The following is a 23,080-nucleotide window of genomic DNA, read 5'->3' as shown; positions in this document are numbered from 1 at the left end:
GATGCGGGGTCCTCTCGTGGCTGAGAGTGCTGCAGGAGCCAGGCAGTGCGGGGCAGTGTGCGGGCCCCCCCTCGGCAGGAGATGTGCGGGGGAGGGCGCATCCTGCATCAAGGCGGCAGTAGTGAAGGAGTAGGGGCAGGGGAGGGGTGATTAGCCAGGGAGGGGGGGGTGACAACGGGAGGGGGGGCAGAAGCGCTGAAAATATCGCAGGGCTGGGACAGAGTCCGTGTAACTGGCAGATCACGGCTTCCAATGTTACTGAGGTAGCTCAGCGGGTTAACGCGGCTCCTTCTCGTAACTGTACATGGTAAAGGGCCATGTTCACACCCTGTTGTTGATCAGTCTTCCCACTGCAGTACACGGTGGAGTATACTTAGCCACCCTCATTAGACAGATGTTGCAGCAAACCTCTCCTACCAACATCTAAACGTAGCGTCGCTCAATCCCTACGTGCCTCTTGGTGAGAATGAATGCCAATGGGTGCTGTTGGGCTTCTAGGGGGGACTTGGGTATTATATAAAGCAGCTTTTCCTACATGGCAAAGTACAGTTTCTTGCCATGTGACCCTGCTGGGCTTTTAATCTGCAGTCCAGCCATAGCACAGTAGTGCTTTCTGGACTCACACGTTTGTTGAATATGTGGATGGCAGTACTTAATTTGAGTTTGTGGCTGCTGGTGGAGCCCACTGATATTCTTTTTTGGTGACTGACACTTATTCTTCCTCATCAGACATTGACCACGAGCAAGAGAGGGTAAAACAAACCCACTGGAAAGAGGAAAAAAGAGACATATGGAAACACCCTCACAAAGGGAGAGAGCAGGAATCTGCAAGAGATAAAGTGGCAGGGCGTCTGGTAGTGGATTAAAGAGGCACGGGATAGAATCAAAACTAGCATTCATCGTGCTGACCGTTAACGGCACCAGTCCGGGGTGTCTGAGTGGAACTTTTGGCACTGAGGCTCATTCCGGGTGGTGTAGATACACACTCCAGCCCATATATGACATTTGACTTCCACAGCATTAGTGCATTTTCTCTGCCAACCTAACATGGCCTTAATCCAAAGTTCAACAATCCAGTTGGGTGGAGCCTAATAAAAAGTACAAGTTTAGATATGTATCACATGCACTGTTTCACTGAACTACACTGTCAGTGCACAGTCTTAATATCTGAAAAGGCTGAGGACCATAACAGGCAAAAAATCGGGAAAGACTGCTGTGAAAAGGTGCATTTGCTACAATACCTCCAGAAAAACCCAGAACAGCACTGTACATTACTGGAACCTGGGGACCCCCCTCCCCCACCCAATTGGCACTGAGTCCTCATTAGAAGCCAAGGACCCCCGGCCTACGCAATTTCTATGATTTGAACCTCAAAACCATACATAAAGGTATACATCAAACAAATGCTCAAATATTCAAATATTATGTCTAATTCACAATCCAATATATAAAGTTTTCACATTTTCAGTTTTACTTCTTTATTTACAGATAGTTTATAATGTGTTAATTTTCATATTTAATTTTGTTAAACCATTGTGACCCACGTGAATAGGCCTCACGGACCCTAGGTGTAGAACCACTGCTCTTGCATACAATAGGTAGTCAGTCTAGTTATGGATGGCTAGGACAGTACTACAATGATCATTCATTCTACATTAGCTATTGATGCAGCCATAACGAGTGATGTGTTTTTCTCTGTGTTTTGTTTCCTACCGCAGTAATAACATTCGAAATGTTACAGAAGAGGTCTAAAGGTTTCAGCACGTGAAGCCAGTGACCTGAATAATACGTGCGCTGTGCTTGGACAGATGTCAAGCGCGTCATATCCCGTCTCACCCACAGCCTGGCCCGCGTGTTTTGACAGCCCCGCATGTCTTTATATGCAGGGCACTCAAAAGCCGAACAAAAAGACCCCTGAGAATGCAGTTGTCCGGGGGCGACCGCTTGAATTCGCCTTCTCCTTTAGCACTTAGGTTGAAGTAACAAACGCGAATGTAACACAGGGATGTAGAATTATGGATGCACGAATGCATGAATGAATGATTGTTTGAATTAGGATTTTTTTTGCCGGTTGGTGGGGCGTTTAGCACACCTTACTCAAAGGTTAAAACAGTGCAGTATACAGAGCACTGCTAAACTTGTGGCTCCGCGCGACAGCCCCGTTTCGAAGCACCATGGTATGCGATGGTTGCTTGGCTCAGAGCAGTTCGTTCATTTCATTTTTTTCTTTTGGGTTGAATGTGGTTTTATGCGCAGGTAGGTATGAATTATCTGCGCAGTCCTTTACCCAAATTGACTCGGAAATGTCAGCGTTTGCATACATTTACTCTTGGCTTGAGATGGGTTACCGGAGAAGGGGCTGCTTTGTGCTTCGGTACAAAGCGCCCCATTGCGTGGGAATAGAGCCTTTCTTCACGGCAGAAAGAACTCGAGTTACCAGTTCTGATTGGAATCCCGCCGTTTCGATGGTATTTTGCTACTCACCGGTACTTGGAACAACTTCCAGAATGCACTGTTATGCTTACTGAGAACCCTAGCCACGAGCTTGTGCGCGTCAACTCGTATTCCATTCGTGAAGCGTGATTTTTACTCCGTTGGACGCATGCGCCGTGCGGATTCGCTCCAGGTATAGCTAATACTTGCCGAAGAGCACCCTGGGATCTGTAGTTCTCCATTTCCGTCAGAACAGTGAATTAGAAAGTGAAAATTGCATAACTAGTCAGTAGATCAGAGTAACTTTGATTGCTCTCCTCCTCTCGAGTGTGCGTGGGATAGGAGGGTACCTCTGAATGAAGCGTGTCCACTAGTCCTCCAGACCACGTTAGGTACGGGAGGCGAACGGGTGGCGTGTTCGGCGGCCGTCATGGCCCCTCTGAGTCCGAAGCCCATGCGTCGGGTTAGGCTGTTCCCCCTCTTCTCTCTGGGGTCACCTGCGGGGAGCCCTCGGTTCCATCTGATCCTCCTCAGCTTCCGTTCAGTGCGAGTGGGCGCGCGCTGAGTAGCCATGAGACTTCCTGTATCGAGCGCTTGTTTCAGCTGGCCCAGTGCCCTAATGGATAAGGCATCAGCCTCCGGAGCTGGGGATTGTGGGTTCAAGTCCCACCTGGGTCGCATCGGGAGATTTTTATATCCTGGAGAAAATAAGAAACTAGCAAGATCACAATATTAAAAAACATAATGTTCAACGAAATGTCTCCGAGTGTCCGTCTTTGATATATGAACGTCGTGATTTTTTAATTCCGTGTAAAGGGGCTGCCTAGTGGCACCTACCACAGACTGGATGGGCGCGTGTGTGTCTAACTGGCGACCTGCTGAAATGGACAGAAGACATTATTTCCCAGCAGAAGACCCAGCCGCGGCGAAAAAAGAGTGGGTTCCGCGCCCACTGCTCTTCCCCTCTACTGCTTACGGGCTCCATCACTCTTTTCTAGATCTTTATTTTCCGTGCTCTTTTGTTTGAACTCCTGAAGATGAAAGGTAGAGGCAAGAGCCAGCCAGGCTGTGATGCTAATCTGAGCACGCCACTCGGCCCTGCACGGCTCGGTTGTCTACATGGGGGCATAACGGGAAGAGGCAAGAGCAAGCCAGGCTGTGATGCTAATCTGAGCACGCCACTCGGCCCCGCACGGCTCGGTTGTCTACATGGGGGCATAACGGATAACGTCATTACTATGTGGGTTCTGCACACATAATCAAACCCTTACTTCCTTATCAGACCCGATGACAGACTCTTTCAACTTACTTTCGTTCCGTTTTAGCAACACGGCTTGGTTTTCAAATTATACTGGGGCAGGGTCAAGACAGCACGAGAAGCGGAAACCACGACCTCCCGGCCTGTTTCCAATGCCGGACCAGATTCGGGGGCGTTCCCGAGAACAGGCTTTCGGCTGACGTCACCAAAATGGAAAAATTCTCGGGAACGCCCCCGAATCTGGTCCGGGATTGACGGACAGAGCCGTCTCCCAATGGCTAGCCTCCATTTATGGAGCTAGCCAATGGGAGGAGGGGGCGAGTCCCTGTTCCCCACTGCAAAACATAAGATTTTGCTAGCGCATGCGTACTTCGTACGCATTGCCGAGGCAAAACCTAACAAGCATTTACAATGCAATGGTTTTGCCTTTGACAAAGTTAGAGCTATTGGCATTGTCAATGACAAATTTTGTATTTATGTGTTGGTTTTGAAAACAGATAAATTAATGGCATTGTCATTTACAATGCCAATAGCGTAATCTCACGCAAATGGACGATGGTTACAACATTTTTTGAAAAGTGCTCTATAGAATCAGGAGGAGTCTGGGAGGGATAATGAATAGAGATAGAGCCAAGAAGGAAAAACAAATTAGGGTGAGAGAGTGGTGCATTGGAGAGAGTTAACAGTGTGTTGAAGGGAGAGTGAGTGACGGGATGAGAGTATGAGCAGAAGAAAGAGGCAGTGAGAGAAGGAGAGTGGTGAAAGGGAAGAGCGAGTGACGGGATGAGAGTATGAGCAGAAGAGAGAGAGGCAGTGAGAGAAGGAGAGTGCGGTGAAAGGGAAGAGCGAGTGACGGGATGAGAGTATGAGCAGAAGAGAGAGAGGCAGTGAGAGAAGGAGAGTGCGGTGAAAGGGAAGAGCGAGTGACGGGATGAGAGTATGAGCAGAAGAGAGAGAGGCAGTGAGAGAAGGAGAGTGCGGTGAAAGGGAAGAGCGAGTGACGGGATGAGAGTATGAGCAGAAGAGAGAGAGGCAGTGAGAGAAGGAGAGTGCGGTGAAAGGGAAGAGCGAGTGATGGAGCCACAGGGAGTGGGAGGAGCGAAGAGGAAGTTGTTCATGAAGGTGAGGACTGAGCAAGTGACGGGGTTGTCTGGACAGGAAAGGCTGGCACAGGGCGGACAGACGCATGGAGACACAGGTACTAGGGGGCAGAGGTGGGAGACAGGAGCATGTGACACTGGTCCCGGGTGCAGGGTTTGGGACTAGCGTGTAGAGAGGATGGACAGCGTGTTATTGCACGAACAATAACAGTCGGCAAAAATCTAAGTAAAGGTCTGCTTTTAACGTGAAAAGGCGCAACAGTGAAGAGATCTGGCCAGAACGCATGGCATGTCCAGCATTACGTGGGGGAGGGTCAGCCGCCAACAATGTCTTAACTTCAAACCGGGAAAATCCGAAAGGGGAGGGGCGTCCAATTTAGCTAAGCTTTTGGGCAACCCAGTCCACACCATGGCACATATGCCTCGGTCTTTTCATGGAGGTAACTCACGCTGAAAGAAAAAAACATCAAATACAATATTTTTATATTCACCTCCCAAATAAACGTTGTAAGAACTAAGTGCCTGGCGCTGCCGCTCACAACGATCGTGCTATGCACACTTTAAAAGGTCGAGACAAGCAATGGCGGGAGCGTGGCTAGAAGTGGAACTTAATGGCCAGTTCGATCCGGCCCTTCATGGTACACCGAAGGTCAGGGAATAGCGCATTCCGGAGCTAGTTAGATGTTGCACGCGAAGTATAGTACAACTCCCTGCCACCAAACTACATACACACCACAACGTGCCTTCCTTCCTGCAGGCGCCAAGCTCAAATCCGTATAACAAATCAGTGACGTGACGCTTGTTTTTGTGGATGGGTGTCTTTTTACCTTTTGCAGTGTTGTGCCTCGGATGATGCTTTGTTTTCTCTTGTAGCCGCACACTTGTCACTTTAGCACTGAGCGCGGGAGGGGGGCGGGAACGGGGCCGGAGACACGGAGAGCGTGAGAGGCAGCGGGAGGGGTGCGGGACCGGGGCCGGAGACAGGGAGAGCGGGAGAGGGGGTGGGAACGGGCAAAAAAAAAAAAAGCAAGCACTCACCTGGACTTCTTCCGGGTGGCAACTGCACATGCACTTCCGAGCGGGAGGGGGTGCGGGAAGCGGGAGGGGGTGCGGGAAGCGGGAGGGGGTGCGGGAAGCGGGAGGGGGGGCGGGAATGGACCCGAGCCGAGCTCCAGAAACTAATCGACATGAGACGCGGGAGGTGGGCGGGGGGGGGGCTCACGGACAGCGGGAGGGGGGAGGGAACGGCAGCACTCACCTCGACTTCCTCCAGCGGCGGTCGGCCGCGTAATGGGAAAAACAAACAAATTTTTAAAAAAAAGAAACTCCGCCCACCGCCGCGATGACGACATCGCAGAGGCGGAGAGGGAAAAAATGTCGGGAACGCCCCCGAATCTGGTCCGGCCTTGACGGACAGATCCAGCTCCCAATGGCTAGCCTCCATTTATGGAGCTAGCCAATGGGAGGAGGGGGCGAGGAGGGGGCGGATACCCGACCCCACAGAGCAAAACATAAGATTTTGCTAGCGTATGCGTACTTCGTACGCATTGCCAAGCAAAACCTAAAAATGGGACCAGATAGTGCATTTTTAAAGCAGGTTTTTCACATTCATTTGCCATAGGCTCCTATCTCATTAGATATTTAAGTCTTTCATGGTATGCCAGGCCAACTTAACTTGATGCTCCAGTCAGTTCGCCCCATTTTTAGGTCGAACTTAGGCAGAGCATGCGCTCCTCTGCGAGGCATGCTGTATTGAGGTATGGCCTTGAAGCCCTATCCACACTCCGCCCATATTTTTCATTTGCTTTTGTCATTGTCCTTGGTGAATGCTGGTTTCTGATTCGTTAATAGGCTTGTTAGTCCCTCCTAAGTAAAGCCTTGTCTTCGTTTGTACCCTCCAAGGAGGACTTCCCCCTGTTACGTGTGTTGGTGCTCCAAAGGCTTTCCGAATACTATTTTGTTAAATGCTTTTCACCACGCTCTTGTAAGGCTTTATTTATTTTTCTCGCAGTACGCCACATTGCGGCCGCCTGTTTTTTGTTTCTCCATTCTTTATTTTACATTTGTTTGAAAATCACCCCATGTCGCACTTTCACGTTATTGGTGGCCCCACCCCTTTCTTTACACCGGGTCTAAGGAAAGGGGCATGGCCACCATTAAACTGAAAGTGTGGCATGGGGTGCTTTTGCCGACAACCATTTGCAATGCATTGGGTCTCGCATTTTCGAGAGTTTCGTAAATGCGAGACCTATTGCATTGCAAATGCTTGTTTAATTTGATAGTTGTGTGGTCTGATGGGAACCAGAAGTTTCGCATTTTGACTGTGTTTCACAATAATTTGCTGATTGGCTGGTTAGAGTTGGGATTGCCTAAAAAGGCACTTTTTCCATGAATATTAAAAGGACAGTGATTACAAAGATTAGGGTTTGAGAAAAACAGAACATATTTGCTTTTTATTTTTTGACGTATTTCTGTGCATCGAATAAAGAATAAGAAACTCCCTGTTCTCTGTGAGTTGGACTTTGTGTTTTTAATACTGACTCTGCTTTGCGCACCCACACAAGTGAGGTATCATTTTGGGAGAACGCTGGGTGGTTGAAAATGTGTGCCTGCGCAGTGATCTCTTAACTTTACCACATAGAAATGTGAGGAAAATGTGATGTTTTAGCTAAAAGTTAGGTTTTCGGGGTAATCTGGGTAAGAAAATGCTGAAGAATCCTCACAAGCCACACCTCCCTGGACTCTCCCAGGTGTCTAGTTTTCAGAAATGTCTCGGTTTGGTAGGTTTCCTTAGATGGCTGCCAAGCCTGGGACCAAAACTCAGTTTTGTAAGGGGGCACCTGCGCTTTTTAAAAAAGTTAAGGAAATTAATAAAGTTAAATGGAGAACAAAAGCTTAAACAATTTCAGTATAAGTACATTGTATCTACTGTAAAGGGGGAAGCATATGAAACCAATGTTTTCCTAAAGGAAATAATTTTAATGGTAATATAAATGAGCATGCATTCCTACAGGTCCTTATTGTATGACTGGTCCAAAGTTTGATTTAATCACTCCTGAGTTGGAGCTCGGACATTTGACTTGATGAAAAAAGTTACTGTAGGATTTTATTTTAATTGAACTCCTCCTTCGCCAGAAAGTATTTTAAGGCTTCATCACAAAAGCACTTCACATGGTCACCTACGATGATTGAATAACAGCTATGAAGTTTGAATAGCGGAGAGCTCCAGGTAGGATCTTTTCGGTGGCCGTTGTGGTATCCAAGATATTTGGATTCTCTGGATGGCATTTCTCAGAATATACTACGTTTGCATATGGTTTCTGTTATTGCTACGTGTAGATCTCACACTAAAACTGCAGTTGCTTGCCGTAAGTAATTTTGTGGGATGATAACATTCTGAGAGTAGCAAAGGGCAAGTGAAGTCTAGTACCGTGATGTCTTTCCTGAACTTGGGTTGATAGGTCACCTTTCTCTGGGATCTCAAAGGAGGGCTATCTTGTGGCATTGTAAAGTTTTACCTCTGTCAAATGCTGAGCACTCTCCATGAAAATTTCGTAGTATATATATATCCACTCATTGGTTAAAGTGACATTATAGTTAGGTGAAAATATCTAACAGAATGTAACATTTTAAACAAAAAAATACAGAAATCCTTCAGTTATAGTTTACTGAAGTATAACCTGTACCCACGTCATGCACAGTGTTATCATTAATGATGTAACTTCAGATGTAATTGAACATGTCATGACTGATGTAACATGAGGTCGTAAGCAGTGCATGGTGTGGCCAGAAGTTATATTTGTTGACTTGGCATCCTTGGTGTGGTTTCCTGACTCTTTTCCTCTACCTGCTGCATTTTTTACTGTGTGATGGATTTCGTTTTTTGCTGGCTTAGATGCTTTGGGATCTTTGCCACTGCTTATGTCGAAGTGCAATTGCTCCCTATGGAAATTGTTATTCAGATTGTTTATCCATGAATGGCATATTTGATTTACTGTTAAGTCCTTAGTACAGTGCACTGTGTGCGCCCATGGCCTCGAAATCAAGTGCTACCAGTAGGTCTGCAGTACTGAGTGTGCTCCCCACGTGAGTAGCCCTGTAAATGTATCTCAGACCTGCCACTGCAGTGTCTGCACGCGTAGTTTTCAAACTGCCATGACGGCCTGGCCAGTGCCCCCACTTGTCAGGCCCCAACCTTCCCTTTTTCTTACATTTAAGGTGCACGCCAGGTTGGTCCAAGTTAGCCCCCTGGGCAGAATGCAGTGTATATAAAAAGTAGGACATGTGCTGGCCTGTTTTACATGCCATGATAGTGAAATACTGCCAATTTCGTTTTCACTATTTAAAGGCTATCTGTCCCATAAGCTAACATGAGAGTTCCTTTGTAACATATTACAAGTATAACTTTCCATTTAGAAAAGATAGAAAAATGGAGTTTAGGCTCTCTAATCTCATAATTGTTTTAAGGAGATGGCTTTTAAATTGTGTGTTTGAAAATTCCACTTTTGGAAAGTAGGCATTATCTTGTTTAACCATTCTGTGTGTCTCTGCTGTTTTTGTATTAACTACCTGGTTTTGGAGTGACAGGAGCTGGGGATGTGCATTCACTGTAGACAGCCACAAAGGGGGGGGGGGGGTTCTGGTGTGTCCTGCCTTTCCTGGGTGGCTCATATCTGGGCTGAATAGACTGTGGCTGCTTTTAGAGTGGTGGGAGGAATTTCACTTCCACCCAAATAGGTTGTGTCTCCTTTACACAATGCTTTGTCCACCACCTGTGGTCATGCTGCATCAGAGAGGACAGAACTGGTTAGGACTTGGCTCAGAGACCCTTGCCACAAAGAGAACAAAGATAAAATGGGGTATAAGTAGTGGACCTTAAACCCCAGAGAATTAGATCACTTCTGGACTCAAGAGGAACCTCTACCAAGGAGAAGAGCTGGAGAGCTGTAAGGAGGAGCACTACCCCTTTGGTGTGGGTGCCTTGCCGGGTTGGCCTGCAGTTGCTGCTTCTGCCAAGGAGAGGACAAAGCCTGGAACTTTGCTGTGAACCTGCTTGAAGAAGAATCTCCAAGGGCTTTAGTGTGTTTGCCTACTTAGGGCCACAAAGACTTCACCTGCAATCACTGACCAACGCCTGGACTCCTCTGCGGAGTCCTGCATTCAAATAGGCACTAATTCCAGTTCCTGGGCCCTGAGAATTGTGAGCTTTGTATTGAAAAGCAAGAAAAACAACTCCCACGCAATCAGCACTGCCTCCAGTGACAGCCCAGCTGCACCGCAGCTCAGCTGCCCTTCCACACCGCAGCTCTGCTGCCCTTCCACACCTGCAGGTATCGGCCTTCCCATCACTGCCAGTGCCTGCATCCCGTTATCGCGGAGCCGATAACCGATAAGGGTGACTTCACAAACTCTTCGACTTCGCATCACCTCACTGGAACAGACGCCTCACTGCCGACGCTGCCTAACTTCCCCAGTACTGTATTGCACGCCACGCCTCCTCATGGAATCGATACCTCGCCTCCCCCGTGGCAACTGGGAACCGGAGTCTCCTCTGCACCAACACCTCACATCCAGGACGCTGTGCATTGTCTGCAGACTTTGTTTCCAAGGTACTGTGGTTTGGGGCACCTTGTGACTCCTTGCCCGGCCCGTGGACCTCACGGTCTGCGGCGTATTTTGGATTTAAGCCTATCACGACATCGTAATAGCCCCAGGTGGAGCTATTTGTTTCTGCAAAGTTCTATTACTGAAGTAACTGTTCTAAAAGTATATCTTGATACCTGTATGTGGGATTTTTGCCGTTTGGTCTTGTTTGGTTTAGATAAAGATACTTTATTTTTCTAAACTGGTGTGGTGACCATTTGAGGTGTTTTCACTGTGTTACTGTGTGTTTGGGTACAAATACTTTATACGTTTCCTTTGGCATAAGCCTGTCTGCTCATGCCAAGCTACTAAGGGGGTGAACACGGGTTATCAAAAGTGTGTAATCCCCTTATCTGACTAGAAGTAAGGTCCCTACTTTGACAAAAGTGCATACCTCTGCCAGCTAAAGTCCCCCATTTCTAACAATAGCTTCTTCAATAATTAGTGAGTTTTAGTGTTTTTGTATTTTAAAATGTTCTATCTAAATTTTCCGTTTCATCTTACTATACCATCACTTTAACCTTTTATTTTTCTAGTGAATGTTTGAGGTTGTTTTGTAAATGTAATGTAAGATATTATTACCATACCTAACTATGTCACTTTAACCTTCTTTTTTTTCAGTGAATTTCTGAGGGTTTTTTATCGTAAAGTTCCAATATAAAGGGGTTTTGTTTTAAATAACGTAGACCTACTGGCTTCTGCCTTCGTCAAAGGGTCATAACACCATAATATAAAAGACAGACCTATTGACTTTATCAGGGGCATCAGCACAACAAATATATATAAAGCATACCTATTTCGGATTATTACACGCAACTCTAGACCACGGGCTCCACCCCTTCACGTGAGAACTTCAACCAATATTTTGACCCCCTCGCACTTGTTTGGCTCAAAAACTATCATCGTGAATTTCTAGACGAGCCCTTCTCTAAAGAAGAAATACTCCCTGCTATTAACAGTTTGCCGGGTGATAAGGCCCCTGGATTAGACACCTTCCCCGCCTCGTTTTGTAAGAGCTTTGCTCCGCTTCTGGTGCCGCATTTGGCCACCATGTACAACGACTCCTTCAACAATGGTCTCCTCCCGCCATCGCTCCATGAGGCAATGATAACGCTTTTACTTAAGCCGGACAAACCTTCTGATAGCCGCGATTCTTATCACCCCCTCTCTTTAATTAATACGGACAATAAACTTTTCGCAAAGTTATTAGCCTCTCGTCTTCTCCTTTTCATGCCCCTTATCGCCCTCCCTGACCAGTCCGGTTTCATTCCTGCCGCGCCACATCCGACAACTCCAGACCATATTCTATGTCCTTCATCAGATTAATCCTAGCCTTCCTGCAGTGGCTGCTCTTCTCGATGCCACCAAGGCATTCGACACCCTAGAGTGGCCCTTTTTATTCTTTCTTCTACCGTGCCTCGGCTTCAGCAGCATCTTTATTCGTAAAATTTTACTCCTCCACACCCGCCCTTCTGTCCGCCTTCGGATCGATGGAAAAATCTCCGATCCCATTCTGATTGAACGTGGAACCCGACAGGGGTGCCCACTCTCTCTAATGCTCTTCGCCATTGCGATGAAGCCTCTCGCTGCCAACCTCCAGCAACACCACACTCAGAAGGGCATCTGCTTTTCGGCCCGCACCCTCTTGGTCTCCATGTATGCAGATGATATTACATTGTATGTCCGTCACCCCCAAGAAAATCTCAGTCCCCTCGTGCGCTAGATAATACAGTTTGGTGGATTCTCCGGCATCAGTTCTGTTCCCTCTTACTGATGCCACCAGGCCATTCACCCCAGACTTTCCTTTCTTATGGGCTTCTGGCCCACTCGCTATCTAGGTATTTGGCTGAGCAGGGAGGTGGATGGCCTTTGGAGGGCCAACTTTTGTCGTACGGTGGACTGTCTCGAGTCCAAAATACCTCACTGGAACCGGCTCCCCCTGTCACTGGCTGGTCGTAGAGCCATTGCCAAGATGGTGGTCCTCCCGAAATTCCTTTACCTCTTTTTGAATATCCCCATACCTCTAACTACCCATTTCTTTTGTAAGATCCATTCCCTTGTCTGGGCTGGCAAACAATCCAGGATTGCATATCCTTACTCTCCCCATGTCGGTTGGTGACATGGGCGCCCCACAATTTTAAAGCTTTATGCCTTAAGTGCCCAGGCCAGCTTTTTACATTTCTGGATTCACCCCACCCCAAACCAGCCTCACTTTGCAGTTGAGGCTGACCTTGCAGCATCTTGGCCACTGAACACCGCCCTGTTTTCCCTGGCCAGTCGCCCACGAGCTGAGGTGGACACGGTCGAGACCTCGTGCTGGGCCTGGTTGGGACAGCGTCGTCTTTCCAACTCTCCGACACTATCGGCTAATACTATGCCGATTGCACGTCATCCCGCTTTCCCTCCCCTCCAACCCTCTGGCATTGCCAAACATGCTGCCTGCCTGGGGCTGGCGACATCGGCGATCTCTACCCCGGAAACAAGTTCTATTCTCTCCCTGCTGCCTCAGGTCCGTGGATACATTGCTCTTTTATCAGCTGCGGGCTATCTGTAAGGAGTTACATCCCACGTTCCCCAAACCTCCACCTTCGATGCCCTCTCTTGACTTTATATACTCACCCCCCACTCCCCGGAAGTTGGTGACCAAATTATACGCCCTTACGCTGTCGTCCATCTCCACTGATCGCGCCCGTGTGAAGTGAGGCGAGGATCTCGTGTGGACATTTCCCAAGCTGATTGGCTCTATTACTGTAACCAGACGAAGAAACTATCTCCCTACTACCGCCTCCGTCTTATACACCTAAAATACTTGCACTGCTCTGCCCCTGCCGCGGATTTTTCTCATCTTGCTTGGTTATGCCCAAGGGTGTCGGACTTCTGGCGGGAGGTCTGTGCCGCCATTACTGAGATCACCTCTACACCGGTACAGCCTGACCCAACGTTATGCTTGCTGGGCTTTGTTACATTTTGCCTGGACGCCTCTCGCCGATTGGTTGCAATGCTGCTCGTCCTTGCGCGGCGTAGGGTGTCCATGTTTTGGGGTTGTAGACTGGCGCCTAAGTTCGCCCAATGGCTTGAAGATGCTTCGAGATGCCAGACCCTACTATATGAATTCTGGGACCTTATGCCTGCGAGATCTCGCCGAACCTACATATGGGGCCCTTTAGTGACATACCTTCATACCCGACCACATCCGAGCCAGACTGCCCCTCCCGCGCTCCCCTCCGGCACTACGCCCGCAGCGGCCGCCGATGTTAGTCAGTAGCCGCTTCCTTTCATGTCCCCATCTCTCCCCTGCCGGGCCTGCTCCTTCCTTGTACAAGATAATTCCTATTTCTGATTGGTCTTTTCCTTTTTTTTATGTACTCCGCACATGACCTAATATGTACGATACTCTGATTCGATGCAAAATTGTATTTTGGTAATGCTAATTTGTCAATAAATGTTTTGAAAATTAAAAAAAAAAAAAGCATACCTATTCGCTTTGTAAAAAAAAACAGCCACTAGAATATTTTAGCAATAACCATGATCCAATGTACTTCCTATTAATATACAAATGGCAATGCTCAATAATAATTGTCACAAAAATATTTAAAGTAATACATTTTTATTCAAAACGACCATAAGTATGTATTTGAGTCTTTCTTTAACCCTTTCGTTGCGCCCATCGGCCAACGGCCGTCGCGAGCACTACCGCCATAGTGCTGCGCATGTCCGTTGGCTGACGCAGCCCCGCCACTCAATGGTACGCCCGCACCGCGGCGAAATTGCCGCCACAGTTAGGGTGTTAATACTCTCCGGGCCACAAAATCCAGCCATAAGGGGTCTCCACAGATGAAGAGCATACAGCTTCAGCTTGGACTGTTGTTAAAATGATGGTAAGTTCATACTAGATGTTTCATACTACTAATATAGAGTAAATTGAATAGTAGTAGGGTGGCTGATGTCATCACTGATGTCATTTAACATGTCATGCGGGATGTAATAAGTGAGGTCATAGTCGGTGTGCAGCGGGGTGCAACGTATAGTTTTCTTAGTGAACTGTAACTGGCGAATTTCAGTGGTTTTCAGGTTTAAAGCCTACCATTATGACTGACTTTGTCACCTAACTTTAACTTATCTTTTTTTAAGTGAATATAAATGTATTTAGGTTTTACAATTTTGTTAGCAATCTAGTTTAGCAAGTGTTGGTTTATTTAAATTAAAGCTTTACTGAACTTGTTATCATGAGAGCCTAGTGCTATGATTTATCCGATTCCAATTTGTATGGTGCTACTTGCGCTCATGTTAAACCAAAATATCTCGACCAGTTGCTCTGTGTGACCAAGTAAAAGACTGTATGAGAATCATTTGGTGATCTGAAGTAAATGTGTTGTTTTAAATAGATAAAAGCAGAATATGTAAATAAGTGATTGCCTCGAAAAGGAAAACCTTATTAAGGTGCCAACCCATAATATTTTTTCCAAATGGCAGTGTCTGAAGGATCTGCAACATCTTTCGAACTGACACAAAAGTTGCCTTATACTAATGTTTAACGGAAATGAACATTCTTAAATTATTGATGAACAACACTTAAAATGGCAGAGGGTACGTACAAGAAGACCACTAAGTGATGTAAAAATGGTTTTATGCGCCATGTGATTTTCCTATACAGTCTCTGTGTTGGTTTGCAACTTCACGTGCAGATTACACGTTCTTGCAAATAGCTTCAAGGTGAGTTTATGGTTAGGTGGCATTCTCAGGAGGCTGTTTACATAGCCCTTCTCCTTGGATCATCCTTTTACCAGGTTTTGAACATACTTACAATCAGTCTTGAAGGTCATATAGGTTCTCCGAGTTCTAAAACGAATGCGTACATTTTTTAATATAGAAAATTCATAACAAGCATACAGCCGTCTAAGATGATTAGTTTTAACAAAAATCCTTCAGGAATGAAGGAGATGGTGCCCTTTGTGGAAGATTTAGATTTGTCATTCCAGAGCGAACTTTGCAATCAGAATCTGCCTATTATACTTGTAGATCAGAGACAATTACAAAGGACACATGGGAAAACATGAACATTCGCCTCCAGAGTAGCGGCATGCTAAATTGAATAACAAGTAGTGTAAAGCTTCAATTATGATTCAAAAACTAAAGAAAAGTTAATAGAATCAAGAAATTCATGCTTTTCACAGCGACAACCAAATTAGATGCTTTTCCCCAGTTGAAATTTCTGTCACAGCACTGAATTTCCGAATCCTGGCAGTGGCTGACGTTTGATGTCTCGCTGTACCATTATGGCATATTAACTGTGTTCATCCATTTTTAGGTCTTTGTAGATGTGTGTCCACCCATCTTATTTTACTGCAGATTGAGGACTATGCTTGAATACTACCATCTGACATCACGACGATAAAATATGAATCCTAATCCCTTAAATCCTCTAATATCTTCTTCTGCAGCGTCTCTGTCCAGTGTGGCAGCAGCTGTGCACTGGTGTATTTTAAACATTGTTACAAAGTCCTAATTTCTGGTTTACATTGCATACTGATGGGGGACTGAGGGTATACGGAGAGCTGAAGAGCAGAGGGAATTTATTTATACTGTTAAAATATAGCAGACATAGTGGTCGACCAGTATTTAGGTACCAGGAATAGTACTACAGGAGTACTTTTTTAGATACTTGTACACGTCTCAAGGATTTGGCGCCAAAATATCCACCTCTCTATTAGTAAAAATACCAAGAGTTCACGGTCCTTGCTGTTTGTACTAATTGTATATTAATACTCCTTGAATGTTCACATTTTAGATGTTTGCTGCCAATCAGTGCACAAAGGCATGTAAGTTAGGAGTACTAGTTCAACGTCTCCAAAATGCCTTTGTGATTAATGTCCACCATCTTATAGTATGTTTTTTAACTTCTACAGCCTTCCCTTTTTTACTTCCTTGAGCATTACCAACTTTTCCATTGAAATTAGTTGGATACAAAAGAAAAAAAGGAGGAAAATCTGATGCAGTATTACCTCTTACAAACATCGTCTGTATATTATCTCCTGATTCATCTGATTTACATTGTCAAGATGCTTTGATGCATTAGCAGTATTTGTTGAGAAGCGCACAACTTGGATCATAACAGTGAGCGGTGTTCACAGCCGGACAGCATTGCAGTTTACTGTGGACATCGATTAAAATCTAGAGGTTTGAGCAGTGGTTGTGATAATGGACTGGAGACAGTGAATTATCATTGAAGTCGTGAGAGCAGTGGAGGAATAGACCAGTTTAGAGTTGAAGAAGCTCAAGCAAACAACATACTGCACAATGCGCTATATTACAAGGTGCGCTGAACCAGTGCAAACACTACCAGGTGTAAAGCATCATTTAGGAGCCAGTTTAATAATTTTGTAGATGACACCTAAATGATTCTCTTGATATGTTTTTATGGTCCGAAAGACATCATTTTCCCAGGCTGTCTAGTTATGGTGGTAGGTGCATCCTAAGTAGTCTGGCTGAGATCATTAGCCACCAACCATGGAATAATGCACAGAGGTCCTGAACCTGATGAGAAATCAATGGACTCGTTATGATCTTGTTACCCAATCCCACGTGATCAAAGGTTTGCAATCTAGTCTCTTTTAGGTAATTTTATGCATTTTGTTTTTTACCTTCTAACTCCAGGTTCAAGTAGTTTTGGCTCTAGTATTATTCCAGATTGGATGTCTTAAAAAGTGTCTCTGGGTTTTTGCCAGATTACCTGTTAGACTGTCCTCTGAGACTGCAGCAATTTCCATACATCACAACAAAATTATTAATACCATTAAAAAAATAAACTAACCCAAAAAAATACTTCTTTCAAGTGTATGAGGTTTCCTACTTACTGCTCTTTCTTCCTTGATCAGTGCATAAATCCCCAACGCCCACAACTCTTCCTGTTTTCACAACTGGAAGTCCAAGTACTCCAATAAAACTTTATTCGGCTTTAAGGCTAAAACCATAAAAGTCATACGGCCTATGCTATACCGTAAAACAGACTACAAATTGACGAGTGTTATAAAATCCAGGTGAACTATACACATGTAAAAAACATAAGTTACAATACAGATATTATTTACAATTTGTCCTTTGTCTGATGGTGAACCGTAAAAAATGTAGAGTGTGCAAAATGGTATCACTAGAAGTTGTAAGAAAATAAAAGCTTGTCTCACCCTCCTAAAGCTGTTCTTTTTAAAGATAGGAATTACATATAACCTTCTGGGAACTAGAAGTCATTTTTGTTTTCCCAAAATGTTTATTAAAGTTTTCAAACAAAAAACAAGCAAGTTCCAACCATCCCTTCGCCTCACCAGTTGCACACATTGATTACCCCATCCAGATGGTTTAAATTGTACCACAATCTGACTAATTGAAGCTGCAACAAAGGAGTTAGACTTATACATATTAGTAGGTATTACAGTGGTAAAATCTGCAGCCCCATTAATGTTTTCGAGCATCTGAGTTCTCTCTGGTTAGGACAGAATTAGTCCAGCGAAGGATGACGCTTTTTAGTAAAAAGAATGTTCTGCACCAGCAATTCTATTTGTCACCTTCTCCATATCCAATTTACCATGCCAATCTAGTATGTTTCGATATGAGTTGTCCCTCACCTGGCCAGAAGCACCATATTATGAATGTAAATGTTATTTTTTCCTCCTATGTTGCCTCCATCCTAAAAGAATGCTGTTTGGGTCTGCCAGTTTTGACAGTCTCATAACTATCTCAATATCAGACAATACTTTCTCCCAGTAGTCATGTAGAAGATCACAGTTCCATAGAGTATGTGTTATTCCTTTCTCTCTGCTGACTGTTCTGCAGAGATCAGATGTATTGCTATCTAATGCATACAATCTCTGGGGCGTCAGATGCTAGCATAATATCATTTTAATCACTGGTTCTATTCCCAGAGAACGTGTTATTCCCCTTCAGTGGTTACTCTTCATCTTCTCCTATTGTTATACTCCTTGCCCTCCGACAGCCTGGGCCTCACAGGCTTACCTTTGGCAGTTCCATGATGTGTCACTCCTCTGCCACCAGACAGGAACAATACCACAGCGCAATCAACGTTCATCTGCACACCAATGAATGTCACATCAATTCCCCCTCAGGCATGACCCTTTTCAGTATTATACATGCCCACAGATTAAGAAACCTTGAGAAAAGGGAGGCTGATGGCCACGCCCACTGCAGCCTGAATTTAGTTTTTAATTTCAAATTTGTTTTATTGGTTTTGAGAGCAAAAATAGGCAAGACAAAACAGTAGGTATGCAGCAGGCATATATAGCGAGCGAGACAGACAGGCACGTCTTCTCTAAAGGTCATCAAGTAAGCAAGAAAAATATGCCAACGCAGATATGCAATGCCGATGCTATGATTAAGGTGCCATGCAATAAAGTCAACTGACCAGAACAAGAAGAAGAACCAAACCCCCCTCCCCCTTCCCAACATCCCCTCCCCCCACCCGACCAGTATGCCGTTTGTCTGGAACCTCTGTTATGACATGTTCAGAGCTGTATGCTTCAGGGCATTCGAGTTTATGGGGGATCTTGTGGTGGTCTGCTGTGTGTGTAAGCGTGGCGTGAATACGTTCCATGCCCAACGTGAACCATAGTTTATGCAGCCATCCAGTGTGAGTGGGTGTGGTGGTTGATCCCCAGAGTGATAGGATATGTTGTGACGCTGCTTGCATGGCAATGCCCATCTGTTTACCGCGAGGGGACCTCAGAGGAAATGTAAGCGCGTTGGGTAGTCCCAAGATTGTGTATGCAGGGAAGCGTGGAATTTCAGTTTCAAAGGTGGAATCGATATCATCCAGAACCGCCTTCCAGTATTCCTGAAGTGCGCAGCAGTCCCACAGGAGATGGGTCAAAGTGCCCCTACACCGCAGCCCCTCCAACACAACGCACTTCGAAGTGGATTGCTTTGATTGAGTCTGACCGGGGTAAGGTGCCAGTATATGGCCAATTTTACCGCCGCCTCTCTGGCACTAGTATTACGAGTGGTGTGTGCAGCTCTGTAGTATACAAACCCCCATTCCTTGGGCGATAATGCCCTGCCGAGTTCCGTTTCCCAGCGTTTCTGTCCCGCCGTCTTGCCTGGGCCGGCCGCGGGTGATAGCATCTTGTAAAGGTCTGAGACAAGGTGCCGATCCGAATCTTTCGTTACCAGCCACTTCTCGAATGGTGTCATTCGCCGACTAACTAGGGGAGCGCATTCCAGGCTCAAAAGCCAGTGGCGGAGTTGGAAGTATTGGAACATGTGAGGCTTGGTCACTCCATAGCCTTGTACAATATCGGTGAGGGGGAGAAATCCCTCTAAGTCAAAGAAATGGCCGGCAGAACGGCAATCCGTACCACGCCATTGTGGAAAGGCACGAGGGTCAGCGCCCGGTGAGAATTCCGGATTGTCTAGGATTGGAGTGAGTGGGGAGGGGAAAGTTGTTAGGCCTCTCTTGACCGCCACCATGTTCCAAGTCCTCATAATGGTGCGCGTGATGGGGGATCGAAGAAGATATCGTGGTCTGTGTTGGCGAGCAAGGAATGGGATCTTCCATAGTGACGTCTGGGCCACTGCTCTATCCTGAAATAGCCATCTCTTCTCGGACTCTGGCCTATACCATTCCACCAAGTAGCAGAGTTGTGAGGCTTGAAAATACTGCAAGAGGTTGGGGATTCCGAGACCACCTTCGTCTACACCTCTGTGCGCCACTTGTTTATGCAGCCGCGCGCGTTTCTTTTCCCAAATGAACTGATGGAAAGCGGTTTGCAGGTCAGCAAGTGCGCCAGGCGGCGGCAGGGCCGGGAGAGTCTGGAAGACATACAAAATCTTAGGTAAGGCTGACATCTTTACTGCCGCTATGCGGCCCAGCAAGGAGAGGGGTTGTTTTGACCAACGTGTAAGATCGGCCCGAATCTGAGAGGTGAGCGTTTTATAGTTAAGGGTCTCTGTCGAGTTCGTGGAGGAGGTGAGAGTAATTGCCAAGTATGGGAGCTGTGCGGATGTTTGTAAATCGCAGCCAAAGTCAGGCGCCGGAGTGCGAAGGTGGGCATTGCTACCCAGAGGCAAAATCAAGGATTTCCCCCGGTTGATTTTGAAGCCAGACACCGCCCCAAAGCTCTCCAGTTCCTCCAGGAAAGCAGGTATAGAGTGGGATGGTCGGTCGAGAGCAGCGATGATATCGTCGGCATAAAGCCCCACCACGTGAGGTTCATGGCCGGAGGTGATACCGCGGATGCGAGGATTGTCTCGGATTTTCTGCGCAAGTGGCTCCACGTATAAGGCGAATAGGAGGGGCGAAAGAGGGCACCCCTGACGTGTGCCTCGCTGTATCTCGAAGGGGTCCGATTTAAGGCCTCCTCGCCGGACCCGAGCTTGAGGGTGGTAGTAGCAGCTTGCGATCCAGGCTTGAAAGCGGTCGCCTAACTGGTAACGCTGCAGGACCTTCTGCAAGTAGGTCCAGTCGACTCGGTCGAACGCTTTCTCTGCGTCGATAGCCAACAGCGCCGAGTCTGAGTTTTGGAAGTGAGTCTTATCCACTAGATGCAGTAGCCTTTTAGTATTATCGCTGCATTGGCGGTTCGGGACGAAGCCCGATTGATCCGGTTCAAGGATTCCCGGTAGGCAAGGGCCCAGACGGGCCGCTAGTACCCCTGTGAACAGTTTCAAATCTAAATTAAGTAACGAGATGGGGCGGAACGCAGAGCAATGTGTCGGGCTTTTGCCCGGTTTGTGCAGCACTACTATCTCTGCCGCAAGCATATCCGGGGGTATGGAGCTCGGGCCCTCGAACGAGTTAAATAATCTCGTGAGTACCGGTGCTAGTATCTGGCCAAAGAGTTTATAAAAGCCTGATGAAAAGCCATCAGGTCCTGGCGATTTGAGCGGGCGCAGGCGGGAGATAGCGGCCAGGACCTCGTCCAGGCGGATAGGAGCATCTAAGGCCTCTGCGTTCGTTTGAGACAACGGTGTGACTTCCGCTGACTGCAAATATGCGTCGATGTCGGTAGGCGATACTTTATCCTCGCTGTATAGGGAAGCGTAAAACGAGCGAAAGGCGCCTGCAACCTGTGTCTCTTCGGTAAGGGCCTCTCCGGAGTCGTCCAGGAGGGTGGTGATTTTTAAGCGTTGGACACCCCCGCGCCGCACGGCCACCAGCTGCTGCGTGTGCCCCCGCCTGCCGATACTTTTGCCTCGCTGTAGCCTTCCCACCCTCGGGTCCGCCCTCAGGCCACGCCCCCCGCCTGTTGGTTTACCGCGTTGTGTGCCACTGTCTAGCTGTACTCGTTTCTACTGTATTTTAATTTTGTATTCTGTACCCTGTAACCTGTTTTGTCCCCGTGCTGCCCTCTGTACCTACATCCCCCCCTGGGCTGCTTTCCCCTGCACCCGCTCCCCGCTGCCGATTCCCGCCGCCGGGGAGTGTAGTCACGCCCCCTTCCTGTGGAGAAGTGTGGCTCACTGGTTAGAGGAGGCAGACCTGGAAGCAGAGGTCAGCCCGGGACCAGGGTTCAATTCCCGGCTTGGCGGGGTCTTGAGTCCTAAAAATGTCCCTGGACTCGACAATTCTCGCTCCAGTGCCTACTCGAATCACGGGTTCACACTCTGCGACTCTGGGCAATAGCTTGCTTAATCTCCACAACAGCCCCTCGCGGCGGGATGCCTGGCTTTCACCTTGCGGATACCCTGCTGGGGTTATCTCACAGGGGAATACCAGGACGGGTTCCCTAAGCAAGCGCTTAGAAACCGCTTGGTGATTTGCGCTATATAAATTCCTGTACATTTACATTTACATTTACATTTCCTCCCCGCTCCCGCCTCCCAGCTGCCCCTCCCTCCCTGCACTTCGCCATAAATGGCGACCGTGCGCACGCGCAGCGTTGACGCGCAGCGGGCGCGCCGATTGTGTGCCAAAGGCGCGCCAAAGGTAAGCCCGTCTGCGCCCGTCCGCGCCTGGACCGCGCCCAATGCCAGGACCCCTGGCCCCCGCAGAAACCAGCCCACCCGCCGGACCTACGGCGCCGCCGAACTCTACGCACTCAACGCCGGCCGACTCCCGGGTTGCTACCGAGCCACCCCGAGACGCACCCACGGACCCTTCTGCTGCAACTCCTGCAAGTTCACCTGCATCTGGACCTGCACCACTCCAGCAGTGCCCAAGACCCCGACGAGCAACAACAGCAGCCACCTGAAGTGCATCCTGCTCAACACCCGCTCCGTCCACAGACACGCCGTCGAGCTCTGGAACCTACTCGACACCACAGCCCCAGACGTCGCCTTCCTCATGGAAACCTGGATGACCGCCTCTTCAGCGCCCGACATCGCCATCGCCATCCCGGACGGCTTCAAAATCATCCGGAGGGACCGCGTCAACCAGACAGGAGGAGGCATCGCCATCATCCACAGGAACTCCATCCGCATCACGACCAACACCGACGACACCCTCGCCGCCGCTGAGCACCTGCACTTCCAGATCCACATCGACCCCAAGACCACCCTCAGAGGCACCCTCATCAAACAACGACATCACCCCTTCGCAAGACCTCTGCAACTCCCTCGCCTCCTACTTCCACAACAAGATCGCGGACATACACAACAGCTTCAGCACTCAACCGACGCACGCCACGACCGAACCACCGCC

At 47.5% G+C, this 23,080-nt stretch overlaps 1 protein-coding gene and 1 non-coding gene across 2 annotated transcripts in view; both read left to right on the top strand.

Moving 5' to 3' along the window:
- The window catches only part of CWF19L2 (CWF19 like cell cycle control factor 2), a 1,282,529-nt gene that overhangs the window by 910,677 nt on the left and 348,772 nt on the right, over positions 1 to 23,080 (top strand). The gene's annotated exons all lie outside the window — the stretch shown is intronic.
- Positions 3,039 to 3,111, top strand: TRNAR-CCG (transfer RNA arginine (anticodon CCG)). The gene has a single exon. It is a non-coding gene; the product is annotated as a tRNA-Arg (tRNA).

This window comes from Lissotriton helveticus, chromosome 8, assembly GCF_964261635.1.
Source record: "Lissotriton helveticus chromosome 8, aLisHel1.1, whole genome shotgun sequence".
Classification (NCBI taxonomy): domain Eukaryota; kingdom Metazoa; phylum Chordata; class Amphibia; order Caudata; family Salamandridae; genus Lissotriton; species Lissotriton helveticus.
Note: the sequence above shows the minus strand (reverse complement) of the source record. Positions and strands in the feature narration are given on the sequence as shown.